This window comes from Pristiophorus japonicus, chromosome 7 (assembly GCF_044704955.1).
Source record: "Pristiophorus japonicus isolate sPriJap1 chromosome 7, sPriJap1.hap1, whole genome shotgun sequence".
NCBI lineage: Eukaryota > Metazoa > Chordata > Chondrichthyes > Pristiophoridae > Pristiophorus > Pristiophorus japonicus.
Window position 1 is genome coordinate 207,318,100 of NC_091983.1, and position 14,054 is coordinate 207,332,153.

Sequence of the window (14,054 nt, forward strand, 5' to 3'; positions counted from 1 at the left end):
TTGCGGTCGGGGATTGTGGTCTGGGATTGCGGTCTGGGATTGCGGTCGGGGATTGTGGTCGGGGATTGTGGTCGGGGATTGCGGTCGGGGATTGGATTGTGGTCGGGGATTGTGGTCGGGGATTGTGGTCGGGGATTGCGGTCGGGGATTGGATTGTGGTCGGGGATTGTGGTCGGGGATTGCGGTCGGGGATTGGATTGTGGTCGGGGATTGTGGTCTGGAATTGTGGTCGGGGATTGCGGTCTGGGATTGTGGATTCCGATTGTGGTCGGGGATTGCGGTCGGGGATTGGATTGTGGTCGGGGATTGTGGTCGGGGATTGTGGTCGGGGATTGCGGTCGGGGATTGGATTGTGGTCGGGGATTGCGGTCGGGGATTGTGGGATTGTGGTCGGGGATTGTGGTCTGGGTTTGTGGTCGGGGATTGCGGTCGGGAATTGTGGTCGGTGATTGTGGTCGGGGATTGTGGTCGGGAATTGTGGTCGAGGATTGCGGTCGGGGATTGTGGGATTGTGGTCGGGGATTGTGGTCTGGGATTGTGGTCGGGGATTGCGGTCGGGAATTGTGGTCGGTGATTATGGTCGGGGATTGTGGTCGAGGATTGCGGTCGGGGATTGTGGGATTGTGGTCGGGGATTGTGGTCTGGGATTGTAGTCGGGGATTGCGGTCGGGAATTGTGGTCGGTGATTGTGATCGGGGATTGTGGTCGGGGATTGAGGTCGGGGATTGCGGTCCGGGATTGCCGTCGAGGATTGCGGTCGAGGATTGCGGTCGGGGATTGTGGTCGGGGATTGTGGTCGGGGATTGTGGTCTGGGAATGCGGTCTGGGATTGTGATCGGGGATTGTGGTCTGGGATTGTGGTCGGGGATTGTGGTCGGGGATTGTGGGATTGTGGTCGGGGATTATGGTCTGGGATTGTGGTCGGGGATTGTGGTCGGGGATTGTGGTCGGGGATTGTGGGATTGTGGTCGGGGATTGTGGTCTGGGATAGTGGTCGGGGATTGTGGTCGGGAATTGTGATCTGGGATTATGGTCGGGGATTGTGGTCGGGAATTGTGGTCTCGGATTGCGGTCGGGGATTGTGGGATTGTGGTCGGGGATTGTGATCTGGGATTGTGGTCGGGGATTGTGGTCGGGGATTGTGGTCGGAGATTGTGGTCGGGAATTGTGGTCTCGGATTGCGGTCGGGGATTGTGGGATTGTGGTCGGGGATTGTGGTCTGGGATTGTGGTCGGGGATTGTGGTCAGGGATTGTGGTCGGGGATTGTGGTCGGGAATTGTGGTCTGGGATTGTGGTCGGGGATTGTGGGATTGTGGTCGGAGATTGCGGTCTGGGATTGCGGTTCGGGGATTGTGGTCGGGGATTGAGGTCGGGGATTGTGGTCCGGGATTGCGGTCGAGGATTGCGGTCGGGGATTGCGGTCCAGGATTGCGGTCGGGGATTGTGGTCTGGGATTGCGCCCGGGCATTGTGGTCGGGGATTTCGGTCTGGGATTGTGGTCGGGGATTGCAGTCGGGGATTGTGGTCTGGGATTGTGGTCGGGATTGCGTTCGGGGATTGTGGTCTGGGATTTCGGTCGAGGATTGTGGTCGGGGATTGTGGTCGGGGATTGTGTTCATGGATTGTAGGATTGTGGTCGGGGATTGTGATCGGGGATTGCGGTCGGAGATTGTGGTCGGTGATTGTGGCCTGGGAATGCGCCCGGGGATTGTGGTCAGGGATTGTGGCCTGGGATTGCGCCCGGGCATTGTGGTCGGGGATTTCGGTCTGGGATTGTGGTCGGGGTTTGCAGTCGGGGATTGTGGTCTGGGATTTCGGTCGGGGATTGTGGTCGGGATTGCGTTCGGGGATTGTGGTCTGGGATTTCGGTCGAGGATTGTGGTCGGGGATTGTGGTCGGGGATTGCGGTCGGGGATTGGATTGTGGTCGGGGATTGCGGTCGGGGATTGTGAGATTGTGGTCGGGGATTGTGGTCTGGGATAGTGGTCGGGGATTGTGGTCGGGAATTGTGGTCTGGGATTGTGGTCGGGGATTGTGGTCGGGAATTGTGGTCTCGGATTGCGGTCGGGGATTGTGGGATTGTGGTCGGGGATTGTGGTCTGGGATTGTGGTCGGGGATTGTGGTCTGGGATTTCGGTCGGGGATTGTGGGATTGTGGTCGGGGATTGCGGTCGGGGATTGCGGTCGGGGATTGTGCTCGGGGATTGTGATCTGGGATTGTGGTCGGGGATTGCGGTCGGGGATTGAGGTCGGAGATTGTGGTCTGGGATTGAGGTCTGGGATTGAGGTCGGGGATTTTGGTCTGGGATTGTGGTTGGGGATTGCGGTCGGGGATTCTGGTCTGGGATTTCGGTCGGGGATTGTGGTCGGGGATTGTGGTCGGGGATTGTGGTCGGGGATTATGGGATTGTGGTCGGGGATTGTGGTCGGGAATTGTGGTCGGGGATTGTGATCTGCGATTGTGGTCGGGGATTGTGGTCGGGGATTGCGGTCGGGGATTGTGGGATTGTGGTCGGGGATTGTGGTCTGGGATTGTGGTCGGGGATTGTGGTCGTGAAATGTGTTCTTGGATTGTGGTCTGGGATTGCGGTCGGGTATTGTGTTCTGGGATTTCGGTCGGGGATTGTGGGATCGTGGTCGGTGATTGTGTTCTGGGATTGTGGTCAGGGATTGGGGTCGTGGATTGTGGTCTGGGAATGCGGTCGGAGATTGTGGTCTGGGATTGTGTTCGGGGATTGCGCTCGGGGATTGTGGGCGGGGATTGTGATCTGGGATTGTGGTCGGGGATTGTGGTCGGGGATTGTGATCTGGGATTGTGGTCGGGGATTGCGGTCGGGGATTGTGGTCGGGGATTGTGGTCGTGAAATGTGTTCTTGGATTGTGATCTGGGATTGTGGTCGGGCATTGTGGTCGGGGATTGTGGTCGGGGATTGTGGTCGGGGATTGAGATCTGGGATTGTGGTCGGGGATTGAGATCTGGGATAGCGGTCGGGGATTGCGGTCGGGGATTGTGGTCGGGGATTGTGGTCGGGGATTGAGATCTGGGAATGTGGTCGGGGATTGCGGTCGGGTATTGCGGTCGGGGATTGAGGTCGGGGATTGTGGTCTGGGGTTGTGGTCGGGGATTGTGGTCTGGGATTGAGGTCTGGGAATGCGGTCGGTGATTGTGGTCGGGGATTGGATTGTGGTCGGGGATTGTGGCCTGGGATTGTGGTCGGAGATTGTGGTCGGGGATTGTGGCCTGGGATTGCGCCCGGGGATTGCGGTCGGGGATTGTGGTCGGGGATTGTGATCTGGGATTGAGGTCGGGGATTTTGGTCGGGGATTTTGTTCTGGGATTGTGGTCGGGGATTGCGGTCGGGGATTGTGGTCTGGGATTTCGGTCGGGGATTGTGGTCGGGGATTGTGGTCGGGAATTGTGGTCGGGGATTGTGGTCTGCGATTGTGGTCGGGGATTGTGGTCGGGGATTGCGGTCGGGGATTGTGGGATTGTGGTCGGGGATTGTGGTCTGGGATTGTGGTCGGGGATTGTGGTCGTGAAATGTGTTCTTGGATTGTGGTCTGGGATTGCGGTCGGGGATTGTGTTCTGGGATTTCGGTCGGGGATTGTGGGATCGTGGTCGGGGATTGCGGTCGGGGATTGTGGTCGGGGATTGCGGTCGGTGATTGTGTTCTGGGATTGTGGTCAGGGATTGGGGTCGGGGATTGTGGTCTGGGAATGCGGTCGGAGATTGTGGTCTGGGATTGTGGTCGGGGATTGCACTCGGGGATTGTGGGCGGGGATTGTGATCTGGATTGTGGTCGGGGATTGTGGTCGGGGATTGTGGTCGGGGATTGTGGTCTGGGAATGCGGTCTGGGATTGTGGTCGGGGATTGTGGTCTGGGATTGTGGTCGGGGATTGCGTTCATGGATTGTTGGATTGTGGTCGGGGATTGTGATCGGGGATTGCGGTCGGAGATTGTGGTCGGTGATTGTGGCCTGGGATTGCGCCCGGGCATTGTGGTCGGGGATTTCGGTCTGGGATTGTGGTCTGGGATTGCGGTCGGGGATTGTGGTCTGGGATTTCGGTCGGGGATTGTGGTCGGGATTGCGTTCGGAGATTGTGGTCTGGGATTTCGGTCGGGGATTGTGGTCGGGGATTGTGGTCTGGGATTGCGGTCTGGGATTGCGGTCGGGGATTGTGGTCGGGGATTGTCGTCAGGGATTGCGGCCTGGGATTGTGGTCGGGGATTGTGGTCGGGGATTGTGGTCGGGGATTGTGGTCGGGGATTGTGGATTCGGATTGTGGTTGGGGATTGTGGTCGGGGATTGCGGTGGGGGATTGTGGATTCGGATTGTGGTCGGGGATTGTGGTCGGGGATTGTGGTCGGGGATTGTGGGATTGTGGTCGGGGATTGTGGGATTTTGGTCGGGGATTGTGAGATTGTGGTCGGGACTTGTGGTCGGGGATTGTGGAATTGTGGTCGGAGATTGTGGGATTGTGGTCGGGAATTGCGGTCGGGGATTGTGGTCGGGGATTGTTGTCGGGGATTGTTGTCGGGGATTGCGGTCGGGGATTGTGGTCGGGGATTGCGGTCGGGGATTGTGGTCGGGAATTGTGGTCGGGGATTGCGGTCGGGGATTGTGGTCGGGAATTGTGGTCGGGGATTGCGGTCGAGGATTGTGGTCGGGGATTGTGGTCGGGGATTGTGGTCGGGGTTTGTGGTCGGGGATTGTGGTCGGGGATTGTGGTCGGGGATTGCGGTCGGGGATTGGATTGTGGTCGGGGATTGCGGTCTGGAATTGCGGTCGGGGATTGTGGTCGGGGATTGTGGTCGGGGATTGTGGTCTGGGATTGCGGTCTGGGATTGCGGTCGGGGATTGTGGTCGGGGATTGTGGTCTGGGATTGTGGTCTGGGATTGCGGTCTGGGATTGCGGTCGGGGATTGTGGTCTGGGATTGCGGTCTGGGATTGCGGTCGGGGATTGTGGTCGGGGATTGTGGTCGGGGATTGCGGTCGGGGATTGGATTGTGGTCGGGGATTGTGGTCGGGGATTGTGGTCGGGGATTGCGGTCGGGGATTGGATTGTGGTCGGGGATTGTGGTCGGGGATTGCGGTCGGGGATTGGATTGTGGTCGGGGATTGCGGTCTGGAATTGTGGTCGGGGATTGCGGTCTGGGATTGTGGATTCCGATTGTGGTCGGGGATTGCGGTCGGGGATTGGATTGTGGTCGGGGATTGTGGTCGGGGATTGTGGTCGGGGATTGCGGTCGGGGATTGGATTGTGGTCGGGGATTGCGGTCTGGAATTGTGGTCGGAGATTGCGGTCGGGGATTGTGGATTCCGATTGTGGTCGGGGATTGTGGTCGGGGATTGTGGTCCGGGATTGTGGGATTGTGGTATGGGATTGTGGGATTGTGGTCGGGGATTGTGGGATTGTGGTCGGCGATTGTGGTCGGGGATTGTGGGATTGTTGTCGGAGATTGTGGGATTGTGGTCGGGAATTGCGGTCGGGGATTGTGGTCGGGGATTATGGTCGGGGATTGTGGTCGCGAATTGCGGTCGGGGATTGGATTGTGTTCGGGAATTGTGGTCGGGGATTGTGGTCTGGGATTGTGGTCGAGGATTGTGGTCGGGGATTGCGGTCGGGGATTGTGGGATTGTGGTCGGGGATTGTGGTCTGGGTTTGTGGTCGGGGATTGCGGTCGGGAATTGTGGTCGGTGATTGTGGTCGGGGATTGTGGTCGGGAATTGTGGTCGAGGATTGCGGTCGGGGATTGTGGGATTGTGGTCGGGGATTGTGGTCTGGGATTGTGGTCGGGGATTGCGGTCGGGAATTGTGGTCGGTGATTATGGTCGGGGATTGTGGTCGAGGATTGCGGTCGGGGATTGTGGGATTGTGGTCGGGGATTGTGGTCTGGGATTGTAGTCGGGGATTGCGGTCGGGAATTGTGGTCGGTGATTGTGATCGGGGATTGTGGTCGGGGATTGAGGTCGGGGATTGCGGTCCGGGATTGCCGTCGAGGATTGCGGTCGAGGATTGCGGTCGGGGATTGTGGTCGGGGATTGTGGCCTGGGAATGCGGTCTGGGATTGTGGTCGGGGATTGTGGTCGGGGATTGTGGTCGGGGATTGTGGTCTGGGAATGCGGTCTGGGATTGTGATCGGGGATTGTGGTCTGGGATTGTGGTCGGGGATTGTGGTCGGGGATTGTGGGATTGTGGTCGGGGATTATGGTCTGGGATTGTGGTCGGGGATTGTGGTCGGGGATTGTGGTCGGGGATTGTGGGATTGTGGTCGGGGATTGTGGTCTGGGATAGTGGTCGGGGATTGTGGTCGGGAATTGTGATCTGGGATTATGGTCGGGGATTGTGGTCGGGAATTGTGGTCTCGGATTGCGGTCGGGGATTGTGGGATTGTGGTCGGAGATTGTGATCTGGGATTGTGGTCGGGGATTGTGGTCGGGGATTGTGGTCGGAGATTGTGGTCGGGAATTGTGGTCTCGGATTGCGGTCGGGAATTGTGGGATTGTGGTCGGGGATTGTGGTCTGGGATTGTGGTCGGGGATTGTGGTCAGGGATTGTGGTCGGGGATTGTGGTCGGGAATTGTGGTCTGGGATTGTGGTCGGGGATTGTGGGATTGTGGTCGGAGATTGCGGTCTGGGATTGCGGTTCGGGGATTGTGGTCGGGGATTGAGGTCGGGGATTGTGGTCCGGGATTGCCGTCGAGGATTGCGGTCGAGGATTGCGGTCGGGGATTGCGGTCCAGGATTGCGGTCGGGGATTGTGGTCTGGGATTGCGCCCGGGCATTGTGGTCGGGGATTTCGGTCTGGGATTGTGGTCGGGGATTGCAGTCGGGGATTGTGGTCTGGGATTGTGGTCGGGATTGCGTTCGGGGATTGTGGTCTGGGATTTCGGTCGAGGATTGTGGTCGGGGATTGTGGTCGGGGATTGTGGTCGGGGATTGTGTTCATGGATTGTAGGATTGTGGTCGGGGATTGTGATCGGGGATTGCGGTCGGAGATTGTGGTCGGTGATTGTGGCCTGGGAATGCGCCCGGGGATTGTGGTCAGGGATTGTGGCCTGGGATTGCGCCCGGGCATTGTGGTCGGGGATTTCGGTCTGGGATTGTGGTCGGGGTTTGCAGTCGGGGATTGTGGTCTGGGATTTCGGTCGGGGATTGTGGTCGGGATTGCGTTCGGGGATTGTGGTCTGGGATTTCGGTCGAGGATTGTGGTCGGGGATTGTGGTCGGGGATTGTGGTCTGGGATTTCGGTCGGGGATTGCGGTCGAGGATTGTGGTCGGGGATTGTGGTCGGGGATTGTGGCCTGGGAATGCGGTCTGGGATTGTGGTCGGGGATTGTGGTCGGGGATTGTGGTCGGGGATTGTGGTCTGGGAATGCGGTCTGGGATTGTGATCGGGGATTGTGGTCTGGGATTGTGGTCGGGGATTGTGGTCGGGGATTGTGGGATTGTGGTCGGGGATTATGGTCTGGGATTGTGGTCGGGGATTGTGGTCGGGGATTGTGGGATTGTGGTCGGGGATTGTGGTCTGGGATAGTGGTCGGGGATTGTGGTCGGGAATTGTGATCTGGGATTATGGTCGGGGATTGTGGTCGGGAATTGTGGTCTCGGATTGCGGTCGGGGATTGTGGGATTGTGGTCGGGGATTGTGATCTGGGATTGTGGTCGGGGATTGTGGTCGGGGATTGTGGTCGGAGATTGTGGTCGGGAATTGTGGTCTCGGATTGCGGTCGGGGATTGTGGGATTGTGGTCGGGGATTGTGGTCTGGGATTGTGGTCGGGGATTGTGGTCAGGGATTGTGGTCGGGGATTGTGGTCGGGAATTGTGGTCTGGGATTGTGGTCGGGGATTGTGGGATTGTGGTCGGAGATTGCGGTCTGGGATTGCGGTTCGGGGATTGTGGTCGGGGATTGAGGTCGGGGATTGTGGTCCGGGATTGCCGTCGAGGATTGCGGTCGAGGATTGCGGTCGGGGATTGCGGTCCAGGATTGCGGTCGGGGATTGTGGTCTGGGATTGCGCCCGGGCATTGTGGTCGGGGATTTCGGTCTGGGATTGTGGTCGGGGATTGCAGTCGGGGATTGTGGTCTGGGATTGTGGTCGGGATTGCGTTCGGGGATTGTGGTCTGGGATTTCGGTCGAGGATTGTGGTCGGGGATTGTGGTCGGGGATTGTGGTCGGGGATTGTGTTCATGGATTGTAGGATTGTGGTCGGGGATTGTGATCGGGGATTGCGGTCGGAGATTGTGGTCGGTGATTGTGGCCTGGGAATGCGCCCGGGGATTGTGGTCAGGGATTGTGGCCTGGGATTGCGCCCGGGCATTGTGGTCGGGGATTTCGGTCTGGGATTGTGGTCGGGGTTTGCAGTCGGGGATTGTGGTCTGGGATTTCGGTCGGGGATTGTGGTCGGGATTGCGTTCGGGGATTGTGGTCTGGGATTTCGGTCGAGGATTGTGGTCGGGGATTGTGGTCGGGGATTGCGGTCGGGGATTGGATTGTGGTCGGGGATTGCGGTCGGGGATTGTGAGATTGTGGTCGGGGATTGTGGTCTGGGATAGTGGTCGGGGATTGTGGTCGGGAATTGTGGTCTGGGATTGTGGTCGGGGATTGTGGTCGGGAATTGTGGTCTCGGATTGCGGTCGGGGATTGTGGGATTGTGGTCGGGGATTGTGGTCTGGGATTGTGGTCGGGGATTGTGGTCTGGGATTTCGGTCGGGGATTGTGGGATTGTGGTCGGGGATTGCGGTCGGGGATTGCGGTCGGGGATTGTGCTCGGGGATTGTGATCTGGGATTGTGGTCGGGGATTGCGGTCGGGGATTGAGGTCGGAGATTGTGGTCTGGGATTGAGGTCTGGGATTGAGGTCGGGGATTTTGGTCTGGGATTGTGGTTGGGGATTGCGGTCGGGGATTCTGGTCTGGGATTTCGGTCGGGGATTGTGGTCGGGGATTGTGGTCGGGGATTGTGGTCGGGGATTATGGGATTGTGGTCGGGGATTGTGGTCGGGAATTGTGGTCGGGGATTGTGATCTGCGATTGTGGTCGGGGATTGTGGTCGGGGATTGCGGTCGGGGATTGTGGGATTGTGGTCGGGGATTGTGGTCTGGGATTGTGGTCGGGGATTGTGGTCGTGAAATGTGTTCTTGGATTGTGGTCTGGGATTGCGGTCGGGTATTGTGTTCTGGGATTTCGGTCGGGGATTGTGGGATCGTGGTCGGTGATTGTGTTCTGGGATTGTGGTCAGGGATTGGGGTCGTGGATTGTGGTCTGGGAATGCGGTCGGAGATTGTGGTCTGGGATTGTGTTCGGGGATTGCGCTCGGGGATTGTGGGCGGGGATTGTGATCTGGGATTGTGGTCGGGGATTGTGGTCGGGGATTGTGATCTGGGATTGTGGTCGGGGATTGCGGTCGGGGATTGTGGTCGGGGATTGTGGTCGTGAAATGTGTTCTTGGATTGTGATCTGGGATTGTGGTCGGGCATTGTGGTCGGGGATTGTGGTCGGGGATTGTGGTCGGGGATTGAGATCTGGGATTGTGGTCGGGGATTGAGATCTGGGATAGCGGTCGGGGATTGCGGTCGGGGATTGTGGTCGGGGATTGTGGTCGGGGATTGAGATCTGGGAATGTGGTCGGGGATTGCGGTCGGGTATTGCGGTCGGGGATTGAGGTCGGGGATTGTGGTCTGGGGTTGTGGTCGGGGATTGTGGTCTGGGATTGAGGTCTGGGAATGCGGTCGGTGATTGTGGTCGGGGATTGGATTGTGGTCGGGGATTGTGGCCTGGGATTGTGGTCGGAGATTGTGGTCGGGGATTGTGGCCTGGGATTGCGCCCGGGGATTGCGGTCGGGGATTGTGGTCGGGGATTGTGATCTGGGATTGAGGTCGGGGATTTTGGTCGGGGATTTTGTTCTGGGATTGTGGTCGGGGATTGCGGTCGGGGATTGTGGTCTGGGATTTCGGTCGGGGATTGTGGTCGGGGATTGTGGTCGGGAATTGTGGTCGGGGATTGTGGTCTGCGATTGTGGTCGGGGATTGTGGTCGGGGATTGCGGTCGGGGATTGTGGGATTGTGGTCGGGGATTGTGGTCTGGGATTGTGGTCGGGGATTGTGGTCGTGAAATGTGTTCTTGGATTGTGGTCTGGGATTGCGGTCGGGGATTGTGTTCTGGGATTTCGGTCGGGGATTGTGGGATCGTGGTCGGGGATTGCGGTCGGGGATTGTGGTCGGGGATTGCGGTCGGTGATTGTGTTCTGGGATTGTGGTCAGGGATTGGGGTCGGGGATTGTGGTCTGGGAATGCGGTCGGAGATTGTGGTCTGGGATTGTGGTCGGGGATTGCACTCGGGGATTGTGGGCGGGGATTGTGATCTGGATTGTGGTCGGGGATTGTGGTCGGGGATTGTGGTCGGGGATTGTGGTCTGGGAATGCGGTCTGGGATTGTGGTCGGGGATTGTGGTCTGGGATTGTGGTCGGGGATTGCGTTCATGGATTGTTGGATTGTGGTCGGGGATTGTGATCGGGGATTGCGGTCGGAGATTGTGGTCGGTGATTGTGGCCTGGGATTGCGCCCGGGCATTGTGGTCGGGGATTTCGGTCTGGGATTGTGGTCTGGGATTGCGGTCGGGGATTGTGGTCTGGGATTTCGGTCGGGGATTGTGGTCGGGATTGCGTTCGGAGATTGTGGTCTGGGATTTCGGTCGGGGATTGTGGTCGGGGATTGTGGTCTGGGATTGCGGTCTGGGATTGCGGTCGGGGATTGTGGTCGGGGATTGTCGTCAGGGATTGCGGCCTGGGATTGTGGTCGGGGATTGTGGTCGGGGATTGTGGTCGGGGATTGTGGTCGGGGATTGTGGATTCGGATTGTGGTTGGGGATTGTGGTCGGGGATTGCGGTGGGGGATTGTGGATTCGGATTGTGGTCGGGGATTGTGGTCGGGGATTGTGGTCGGGGATTGTGGGATTGTGGTCGGGGATTGTGGGATTTTGGTCGGGGATTGTGAGATTGTGGTCGGGACTTGTGGTCGGGGATTGTGGAATTGTGGTCGGAGATTGTGGGATTGTGGTCGGGAATTGCGGTCGGGGATTGTGGTCGGGGATTGTTGTCGGGGATTGTTGTCGGGGATTGCGGTCGGGGATTGTGGTCGGGGATTGCGGTCGGGGATTGTGGTCGGGAATTGTGGTCGGGGATTGCGGTCGGGGATTGTGGTCGGGAATTGTGGTCGGGGATTGCGGTCGAGGATTGTGGTCGGGGATTGTGGTCGGGGATTGTGGTCGGGGTTTGTGGTCGGGGATTGTGGTCGGGGATTGTGGTCGGGGATTGCGGTCGGGGATTGGATTGTGGTCGGGGATTGCGGTCTGGAATTGCGGTCGGGGATTGTGGTCGGGGATTGTGGTCGGGGATTGTGGTCTGGGATTGCGGTCTGGGATTGCGGTCGGGGATTGTGGTCGGGGATTGTGGTCTGGGATTGTGGTCTGGGATTGCGGTCTGGGATTGCGGTCGGGGATTGTGGTCTGGGATTGCGGTCTGGGATTGCGGTCGGGGATTGTGGTCGGGGATTGTGGTCGGGGATTGCGGTCGGGGATTGGATTGTGGTCGGGGATTGTGGTCGGGGATTGTGGTCGGGGATTGCGGTCGGGGATTGGATTGTGGTCGGGGATTGTGGTCGGGGATTGCGGTCGGGGATTGGATTGTGGTCGGGGATTGCGGTCTGGAATTGTGGTCGGGGATTGCGGTCTGGGATTGTGGATTCCGATTGTGGTCGGGGATTGCGGTCGGGGATTGGATTGTGGTCGGGGATTGTGGTCGGGGATTGTGGTCGGGGATTGCGGTCGGGGATTGGATTGTGGTCGGGGATTGCGGTCTGGAATTGTGGTCGGAGATTGCGGTCGGGGATTGTGGATTCCGATTGTGGTCGGGGATTGTGGTCGGGGATTGTGGTCCGGGATTGTGGGATTGTGGTATGGGATTGTGGGATTGTGGTCGGGGATTGTGGTCGGGGATTGTGGTCGGGGATTGTGGGATTGTGGTCGGGGATTGTGGGATTTTGGTCGGGGATTGTGAGATTGTGGTCGGGACTTGTGGTCGGGGATTGTGGAATTGTGGTCGGAGATTGTGGGATTGTGGTCGGGAATTGCGGTCGGGGATTGTGGTCGGGGATTGTTGTCGGGGATTGTTGTCGGGGATTGCGGTCGGGGATTGTGGTCGGGGATTGCGGTCGGGGATTGTGGTCGGGAATTGTGGTCGGGGATTGCGGTCGGGGATTGTGGTCGGGAATTGTGGTCGGGGATTGCGGTCGAGGATTGTGGTCGGGGATTGTGGTCGGGGATTGTGGTCGGGGTTTGTGGTCGGGGATTGTGGTCGGGGATTGTGGTCGGGGATTGCGGTCGGGGATTGGATTGTGGTCGGGGATTGCGGTCTGGAATTGCGGTCGGGGATTGTGGTCGGGGATTGTGGTCGGGGATTGTGGTCTGGGATTGCGGTCTGGGATTGCGGTCGGGGATTGTGGTCGGGGATTGTGGTCTGGGATTGTGGTCTGGGATTGCGGTCTGGGATTGCGGTCGGGGATTGTGGTCTGGGATTGCGGTCTGGGATTGCGGTCGGGGATTGTGGTCGGGGATTGTGGTCGGGGATTGCGGTCGGGGATTGGATTGTGGTCGGGGATTGTGGTCGGGGATTGTGGTCGGGGATTGCGGTCGGGGATTGGATTGTGGTCGGGGATTGTGGTCGGGGATTGCGGTCGGGGATTGGATTGTGGTCGGGGATTGCGGTCTGGAATTGTGGTCGGGGATTGCGGTCTGGGATTGTGGATTCCGATTGTGGTCGGGGATTGCGGTCGGGGATTGGATTGTGGTCGGGGATTGTGGTCGGGGATTGTGGTCGGGGATTGCGGTCGGGGATTGGATTGTGGTCGGGGATTGCGGTCTGGAATTGTGGTCGGAGATTGCGGTCGGGGATTGTGGATTCCGATTGTGGTCGGGGATTGTGGTCGGGGATTGTGGTCCGGGATTGTGGGATTGTGGTATGGGATTGTGGGATTGTGGTCGGGGATTGTGGGATTGTGGTCGGCGATTGTGGTCGGGGATTGTGGGATTGTTGTCGGAGATTGTGGGATTGTGGTCGGGAATTGCGGTCGGGGATTGTGGTCGGGGATTATGGTCGGGGATTGTGGTCGCGAATTGCGGTCGGGGATTGGATTGTGTTCGGGAATTGTGGTCGGGGATTGTGGTCTGGGATTGTGGTCGAGGATTGTGGTCGGGGATTGCGGTCGGGGATTGTGGGATTGTGGTCGGGGATTGTGGTCTGGGTTTGTGGTCGGGGATTGCGGTCGGGAATTGTGGTCGGTGATTGTGGTCGGGGATTGTGGTCGGGAATTGTGGTCGAGGATTGCGGTCGGGGATTGTGGGATTGTGGTCGGGGATTGTGGTCTGGAATTGTGGTCGGGGATTGCGGTCGGGAATTGTGGTCGGTGATTATGGTCGGGGATTGTGGTCGAGGATTGCGGTCGGGGATTGTGGGATTGTGGTCGGAGATTGCGGTCTGGGATTGCGGTTCGGGGATTGTGGTCGGGGATTGAGGTCGGGGATTGCGGTCCGGGATTGCCGTCGAGGATTGCGGTCGAGGATTGCGGTCGGGGATTGTGGTCGGGGATTGTGGCCTGGGAATGCGGTCTGGGATTGTGGTCGGGGATTGTGGTCGGGGATTGTGGTCGGGGATTGTGGTCTGGGAATGCGGTCTGGGATTGTGATCGGGGATTGTGGTCTGAGATTGTGGTCGGGGATTGTGGTCGGGGATTGTGGGATTGTGGTCGGGGATTGTGGTCTGGGATTGTGGTCGGGGATTGTGGTCGGGGATTGTGGTCGGGGATTGTGGGATTGTGGTCGGGGATTGTGGTCTGGGATAGTGGTCGGGGATTGTGGTCGGGATTTGTGATCTGGGATTATGGTCGGGGATTGTGGTCGGGAATTGTGGTCTCGGATTGCGGTCGGGGATTGTGGGATTGTGGTCGGGGATTGTGATCTGGGATTGTGGTCGGGGATTGTGGTCGGGGATTG